Below are 9,356 nucleotides of genomic sequence, written 5' to 3' on the forward strand. Positions count from 1 at the left end.
TCGTTCAAAAGCTGGAGCCTCCTCTTTTTTCCTTCTGCGTGTCTTCTTTTGAGCTCGCTCGAGTCAAATAAAATATTCAGGCTTCATCCCTGCAAGCTCAAGACACTCCGGATGGAATTTTTCTGAATGCACACTCTGCCTTTTTCTTTCTCTGTCTCTCTATATCTCCGTCACACACACACACACACACACACACACACCACACCACACACACCACACACACACACCACACACACAACAACCACCCACACACACACACACACACACACTCAAACCTCCCTCCAATGCTACAAACATACACTGTTTGCCTCTGTGCTCTGTGTGCTACAGATAATCTTTATGAGGCAGAGACCCCATTGAGAGTATTTATAACCCAATCAGACGGGTATTCAGCCTTTTCTTCTCCTCTTTCCACTGTTTCTGCCCTTGCTTCTGGATGAATGTTACAGCTACTAAATCAACATATCAACGTGAGATCCACATTAGCGTGTGTGTGTGTGTGTGTGTGTGTGAGAGTATCCTGTATGTGGCAGCAGGTGGTAATCCTAAAAAGAACATTTAATCAAAAGTCTTTATTGCCCCCACCAAAACTAACTCATCACTTGGTTAACTGCAAACGCACAAATGTGCACGCGTGAGAGGTGGGAAAGCGGTGTGTGCACATACATGCACGTGCCTTTCTGCAGCTCTTTTAGCCAATAGTCACAGTTGTCAACTCAAGATACGTAACCCCCCGATGGCAGACTTTGAGGTGGAATCTTGTTAGTTACATGTCATTTCCCAGGGAACTGTGCTGCCTTGTTGCTATTTATTTTGCTTGGTGACTGGAACAAGCAGGTGTGTGTGTGTATTTGATCGGCAATGTTAGAATCACACCTTTAGTGAAATCTTGCCAGAAATGACAAGTCATATCCAAGAGCTGCTGCGGATCTTGGAAATAAAAACACGGCGACGGCGACAGGGCATGAATATTCTTAGATCGTGTTTGTGTTTGTGTGCTCATGAAAATTGGCTGGTGACAGTCATTTCTCACTTGCTTTCATCTGAAGAGGTGGGTGGCTGTATCCCAAGGATATATGTACATACAGTTGGTGCAACTGACACAACTAAACAATGCTAAATGGAGGGGAAGAATGATAGAAAGAAAGTGTGAAAAGGCGGATGAGTGTTTCAGGAAATAGTCCCTCCGGCCCAAAAATTTATTTTGAGAATCTAAAAATATTACTACAATATATTTCCCTGTACCTGTAGGATTTTATTACTTTATTGGGTACATTAAATTGTTTCCAATCACCTTTTAACAGCAAATTGTGGAAACTGTAATCCAGATACAAAAGAAAAAACAACACTAAAGCCAGTGGTTGTTATGTCTCTCCATAGTTAAACAATAACAGGAAATATAGGACAACTGAGTCCAACTGTTAGGGAATTATAAAAAGAAAGAAAAAAGTATATATTATGTAATAACTGGACAAAATGTAATATATTTTCACTTCATTGTCTAATAACACTTGCAAATGCACAATATAATACTTCCCTGTGTTTTGTAATATTAAATTATTACATATTGGGGTTGTTATTACAAAATGTGGGAACTGCCCTTTTGATGATGAAAATGTAATAATGCATTTTCTTACAACCAATCACAATGGATGTCTTCACCTTTGTAACAATGAACCTAAATTAAACTTCTCAAATAGTAAATTCGAGCTGTCTCTGAACATAGTTTAAATAACCACATACAAACATAAACGTAACAAGATCAGCTTGTTTTGCTCTTACAAACACAGCCAGACTCAGGGACTTCTTATCAAATGCCGCTTTGGAAAAACTACATTGGTGTTATTACATAATGAATATTTTGTCTTGTTGTTACATAATTTGGTGTTAACGCATAAACTCAAAACCTACCTCTTCAGTCAGGCTTTTAACTACGAATGTTTTTTTACTCAATTATCTGATTGTATTTCCTTTGTAAACCTCATTCTTAATCTATTTGAACTATTTTCATATTCTAAATAATATACATATTATTTAATTTAATTTGTTTATTTTTGCTTGCTTTCTTAACTTATGTTATTATGTTTTTAGTATGGCTTTCATTCAATACTTTATACTTTTAATATACTTTAAATACCTGTAAAATCAAATTGATTGTATTTTGTTGTCATTTTTATAATTGCAGTCTATTTCTAACTCTATTTAACTTTTAGTCCATTTTATCTTATTATCGTCTTGTCAATGATCAGTGAAGCATTCTGAACTGCACTCAACTGTATGAAAGGTGCTATACAAATAAAGTTGGATTAATTGATTGATTGATTAAATAAAGTGTTATTGCAGTATGTTATAAGACAGATGAGTGATTTGGATGTACAAAAAGGCACAAAAACAATTGTTTCATAACATATTAACAGTAAACTCTAATCCACATTTAACAACACACACACACACACACACACACACACACACACTGGTTATACTGTATATTCTTGTCTATACACCACAGGTTTCTTCACAGTTTAACAATAATGGGAAATGTAGAGGACAACTGTGTTCACTGCCTCAGGCTATTGGCAGAAGCACTGCCCAGCCAGAAAACCACCATATGGATTTAAGTGTTCTGAGCATGTAGACTTTCTTTTGGACTCCTAAAAAAATACATATTTCACCAGAGGAACATTTGGAAAGACAATTGTGAGAACGAAGAAAAAGTTTTGAGCAATTTCCAATGTGAATCGGGGGAAGGAAGAAGAAAGGAAGAAGGAAAACAGGAGCGCTCCTCGAGCCAACACTGAAATTCAAACCCACAAAAGATGAGCTTGTTTTTTGACTTCCTTTGCATGTACATCAGATGAACACCCCCCCCCCCCGTTGGCCACGTGTGCACCCTGCGTAATAAGAAACATCCTTCTTGTGCTTGAAGAAGCCTGCTCCAAGGCTAAAAGATCTGTGATCATGTAAATTACAAATCACAGGGGAGAGTGGCAGAGTGGCTTGCCTCTCCTCGGATCTACTGCATCCAAAGTCAATACATTGATAGCGGGAGGAAAAAAAGAAGCGAGTGTGCGAGAGAGAGGGGGAGGGAAGTGGGTTTTACTTTGTGCGAGCCATGCATCAGAGTTGACCACTGTCATCAGCGGTGGCTAATGGCCCTATTATTACATGTTAATACGGCTGTCACAGGCTGGGAAATTACAGGGCCGAAATACAGCGTGCGGTTTCTACGGAGATTCAAATTTCTGTCGTTTTCTTTCCACCATTTTTTTCCCCCCTCAGAGTCGGGGTAACCAACTATAAAAAGTCGTGTGCCTGAGATGCAGAGACATCCTTTCTATTTTATGACAACAAAATTCAATGTTGTAGACACACCTCATCAACACCCTGCTATCTCCTCTTTGGCATGCTAAATCAATCAAGCGCTTTACTTCCTGCACGGCCAGACCACACATCAATCACACACTGATTTGTGAGTTTCACTTAATGCGGATGGGGCTGCGGGGAAGGTGCTGGAACTCTGCATGGAGAATATGACTGTGTGTGCATGTATCTGGAGTCGGGAGGTGTTTTTGTGTGTGTGTGTGTGTGTGTGTGTGCGTGTGTGCGTGTGTTATCCTCGTCATTAACCATCTCGGCCCTCGTTTTCTGCTGTTAAATCATTCAGATTACAATGCTGTCTATGAATTTCGACACAGGCTTCAGTGCAACAGCTAGAAATGCGGCTGTAAACAAGGTGGTTACGGCTGGTCTGCGGTGTGGAGTCTGGTATAAATCCGAGGAGCTGTAATTAAAATTGAATGAGACAGGAATATTGAAAGGAGGACATGCAGGAAAACATAGCACCGGCTGAAATTGGTTGTACTGTACTTTGACAAATGTGTTCAAATGTGCAGTCGCGCAATATATGGAAATTCGAAAACTAAAAACAACAATATCAACCTCCTTGATGTTCAAAACTGATTGAATTATTTCCTGCAAAAGACATATTGCTTGAATATTTTGTTTCTGATGGTGCAAAAACAAGATGAAACAGATGACATATGGCAAAGGTCAAGACATCCTGCTGGGAGTAGCAGAGCTGGTTTCATTCAATTATCAGTGCTTCTGCTTCTCACGAGGAACTGTTGGCAACATATCCCATAACTAACAGTGAAAATGTCTGAAATCTTATTACCCTTATTCTACTTATTCTCAGACTGGGTTCAGTCGTGAAAACGTATTTTATGTTTTAATTTCAATAAAGTGCTTCCAGTAGAATCGATTCATAAACTTAAAGTGGTACTATGTGCCTTCTGAGAGAAGAAATAACCCATTCTTCATCTTACAAATGAAAAGCTGGATTCATAAGCAATGAAATGCACCATTAATCACTTCTGGGGGTTTTGCTGCTACAGCCTTACATGGTCTGCTCTGACCAGTATGTGGCTAATGTCAGCAAACCTTGGTTAAATACTGTTGTATAGCGGACCTTACTGAGTCAGTTCATTGACTTGTCACTCTTCTCGACCTGAACAACTGTTTAGCATTCAACACTGCTGTCACAAATGTCTTTAAATCTCAGCTGCTCCGATAAATAAGTCATAGCAGTCCTATGCCAAGCTAATATTATTCCTATGTGAGACTCATTTGTTTTTGATAGTCCTGCAATTTAAACATAAAAGGCACAGAACAAAATGTAAAGCCAATGTTCTGGAGTTCCCCTCTATCTTTCTGTGTGTACTCCTGCTGTGAGTAGTTCACCTCTATAAAACCTCACTGAACCTTTGGCAAACAAACACAAAGAAGAACATGCTTCCTTGTTCCCATCAGACTACTCAATCCATAATTCATATGATCCATAATTCCAGTCGCTGCCTGCCTGCTATGACAAAGACTCAAACTGATTGCTGTTACAGTACGTGGAGCATTCTGGTCTGAGGGGCTTTGCAATGTCAGGTGTGTGTGTTACATATATTTGGGCTCTGACAGGATTCTCATACGAATTTCACTAACAGGGGACCCTGAATGACATTTCCATCCTTCCAATAATGACTATACCAGGATATAGGATGTGAAGTGACCTAGTTATACTGCTGTTCTGCATCGAGCTTTGACTGTTGATTCTCTCTTTGTAATAACCTTTGACACAACTAACATTACATACCAGCTTATATAGCTTAGCTTAACCACTGTAGCTCGCTTTGAAGGGGCAGAGTGAGTGGTTGCAGATAAAAAGACCTTAATGCTGAATGTTATATTATATATTATTCCTTTTTCTTGTTTCATAAGAGGTAAAGGGACACAAATAATGTGTGTAATAAGTCTGATACCAGAGGGTTTGCTAATTAGTAACCATTTGTAAGACAATTAGAACTAGTTAAACAGTGATGGTGGCTGGACTACCGACTGGGCCACGGTATTCAGATGTTATTGCCTATCAAGCTAGTTGAGGCAGCCAGTGTAGTTTAGCCTAAGCAGATGCAGTGTAGATATAATACCGAAGCTGAGTATTTGCTCTTTGCTTGGGCAAGGTTACTTCAGGGCTGGAGCAAGCTGTCACCTGCTCACACCCACTGCAGGGCTTAATGATCGGTCAAAACATCATGTAACCTATTTCTATAGGACTGCTCAACCATATAGGAAGTGTATTAAATAAAGCTGCAGTAGTAATGCAAACCCTTCTGCCTCTCTGTTCTGCCTCAGCTACACTGAGGGGCAAAAAACAGCAGCAGACTTGATGTCTCTCCAGAAAGGGGGGCGCCGTATGATTGGACTATGACACCGACCTCTAATAACGTGGAAAAAGAAATTGGACATGCTCAGCTTTGAGCCAACGACCCATGGATAGTCCACCGCTGTTTGTCATCATGCCTGTTTGCCAGACGTCCCTATGCACCATGGCATCGAACATGACCAGGCAGAAGCTCGGTGTGGAGCCAGGTCGTGTTCACACATGTTTTGTCCCAAACGGCGGCCGTCTACAAAGCTGGCATTGGAAATGTATCACAAGTTTAAACGTCCTCGCTCTGAACTGACCTGTGATTGGCCAAAGTCTCCTGCCACAGGGTTGTTTTTCTAAAACCTGAAAACAGAGCCAAGAGGAGGTGCAGTCTATTCTCTCTCAGACCACTTGAGTTACAATATGCTGAAGAGGTTATTATGGTATTTCACTGCAAAAAAGAACAGCCCATCTGAGCTTTAAGTGTAAATAATATTCAAACTAAATCTAGCTTGTATAGCCCCTTTTTTTTTTTTGCATCAAGGCCGCAGCAACTTTCCCTCTACAGAAGAGAGCTGTAAAGATTGAGCGCCTCTGAAGGTTGATTACCCTCACAGGACTTGCAGTTTAATCTTCAATGGTTCTCCTCCTCTTCATTCTCATTTCATTTTTCTGTCGATAGTACAATTGACTACTGCCCATGAAGGAGGCTGGGGTAAGAGATGCCTTTCAGTAAAGATATTTCTTTATGTTTAGATGGGAGCCTCAAAGGGACACAGCCTTTTTCACTGAAGGTTGACCTCAGAATGTAGCCAATATAGAAGACGTGAGCTTCTGTCCCCAAAGTAACTCAACAGAAAACCTTATTCTTGATCTTGATTCTGATTCTTTGTCTTTACCTTGTGATTTCCCAGAATGCCAAACAACCTCTGATAGGAAAGTGAGCTTTTACAGTTATCTCACATTCAAACTGTGGCTGTATGATCTATTTCTGACTGGGTTGGAAGCTGTATGATCTATACTGGAACAGACAGAGGTGAAAGGGTTAGTCCTATGAAACCTGCTGTGTGTACACTCAATAATGTGAACCGGTGTTCATTAGTGAGGTGTTACAGGCTAATCTGTTGCAGTTAGCTCAATACAGAATATCTAAATGTGTTTTAAGTTTCGATTTATTCAGTTCCAGCACAGGCAGTTTTGGGAGAAAAACAGGGCTTTGGCAACCACCAGTGCAAAGTGGGGCAGCTGTAGCCCAGAGGTTACAGAAGCAGACTTGTGCCTGGAAGGCCATTTTCAAACCCCCTAGAAAATAGAGAAGGGAGGATGAATGAGCACTCTTCTGTCCTTGGGCAAATACACTGCCGCAAGGTCCTCACGCAAGGCCCCACGCTCGCAGAGGAGCTGCTCAGTTGCCAGCAATAAAAATGTCAGTATGCAGTACTCCATCAGCTTGTTGAACGGTCGAACACCATTGGAGACACCCTCCGCTAACACCTTTCTGATGTCAGAACGGAGGGGTTGCATCAGACAACTGCTGTAACTTTCTGAAAACCAACAATCCCACATTCACAAACAACCCATGCAGTGATGGGCAGAGAAGTGTTATCGGTATTCAATAAGAGATTTAAAAAAATAAAGGTGGAGTCTGTCCTTTTTCTTTTTTTCTGTAAAGGAATAGTTCAACATTTTGGTAAATACACCGTTTTCTTGCCCAAGGTTAGACGAGAATATCGCTACCACTCTCATGTGTTGTTAAATATAAGGCTACAGTCAGTTAGCTTAGCTTAGCATAAAGACTGGAAAGGGAGGAAACAAAACCAGACATTAATTTGTTATACCATGTCTGTTTAATATATTAAAAAATACACTAATTAGTGAGCTTTAGGCACATTTTGTCACTTCTGGTCAGAGCTAGGCTGGCTGTTTCCCCCTGTTTTCTGTCTTTATGCTAACCTAAGCTAAGCAGCTGCTGGCTGAAGCTTCATATTTAGGTTGAGTGAGATCTGGAGAGTGGTATAAATCGTCTCATCTAACTTTCGACACAACAGCTTTTTTTCCCCATGCAAGTTATTGTTATAGACATTATTAAAATGCTTTGTCTGATCTGTTGAACGTTGAATGTTTGGGATGTGGATCAAGATCAATGAGTCATCTACAGAGACATCACAAGATCACACTGGCATGATGGAAAAATACAGTTTATATGAAAAAAAAAGTTGACTGACAGCCTGTTGACTATGCTATTGTTTACGCTTTTTTATGCTTTCATTTGATGCAATAAATAAGTATTAAATGTTCAATGCACTGAGATTTCTGGCCTGATAGTCTATTTCAAACGGCAAGAAATACAATTAAAGTCATTTTCCCCTTTGATTGACGGAAGCAGCATGACATTTCAGTAATTAATTACTAGTACAAAGTCATTTGCATGTAAAATGAGGATCTTTTATTATATTTATCAAGAATTGGAGGATTCCTACCCTATCATTGAAAGTTGGAAGTCAGAAAGTTTTGGCGTGAACAGTGAAGAGCTGGATCAAACATTTCCTGCTGAGAGAGAAATGAATGACAGAAAACACAATGAAGATACGTGCGTGTGTGAGCATGTGTGTGTGTGTGTGTGTGTGGGATGTAGGGAAAGTGGTGGGGGTTAAATGGGAGGGTAAATGAGGAGATTGGGGTGAAAGTGAGAAGGGGGGAAACAGGAGGGAGCTAGACGAGCGAGGGAACCGAAATGGAGCGGAAGAGAGTAGCGAGGGAAATGGCAGAGGGAGAAAAGTCTTAACGGAAGATAAGGGAGGGTGAGACAGAGGAGGAGGGAGGGGGGAGATAGATGGAGAGAGAAGGAAGGACAGAAAGAGAGAGATAAGGGCTGGCAGTTAACAGCCTGCTGATGTGGATAGCTTAGGGAAAGCGCGTCTAAACACAACAACTCCCTTGCTCCGGGGAATTATTTCCCCAAAATCTCAATCCTACAAAGGTAGCCATAGCAGAAAAGGTACAAAAAACAGATTCAAGCCTTACATTGCTTTTTCAACAAGAAATAAAAGCCTTTCAGAGCAGCTTTGCCTGCAATTTCAAATCTAGTCACCAAACGATAAAATACGTTATCCCCTTTTAGATCAACCCAGCAGGGGCCCGTTTGAGAAGCCTCAACACCAAAAAGATTTTCATAAAGTAGCTTAAATTTAAATTTAACAGGAATGTGAAGGAAAAAAAACATGCCTAATGAGTTTGAAATTGTGTATAAAAACCTCAGTCAACTACAGAAATTATAAAAAAAAAAAAAAAAAGGCTATTCCTGAAAATAAATACATTTTACACTTGGCTGAGGGAGAAAAGTTAGCGGAAAAAAGTTAAAGAAAAACAATAGGGAATAAATAACACCAGACTGCTGAATCACTCAGAAGGAAAAGAGGTGCTTTTCCCCTAGATGTTTTATAATTGCTTTTTAAATTCAATTTGACTCAAAGCCTGTGGGACACGGAAAGGTATACCGTTAGTGTGTCTTGAGCTGCTTGCTATTTAGTGGTGGAAGGCTGATTGGCTGACCACTGGATCCCGCAAAACAACTCTTTGGTACTTTCTTGAAGTAGATGTTATGTTCAAAAACCAACCTACCAAAAACAACGCAATGAAAGCAGTGAAACTGAACCAA

Source organism: Morone saxatilis, unplaced genomic scaffold, assembly GCF_004916995.1.
Source record: "Morone saxatilis isolate NCDOM2014 unplaced genomic scaffold, NCSU_SB_2.0 Contig6, whole genome shotgun sequence".
NCBI lineage: Eukaryota > Metazoa > Chordata > Actinopteri > Moronidae > Morone > Morone saxatilis.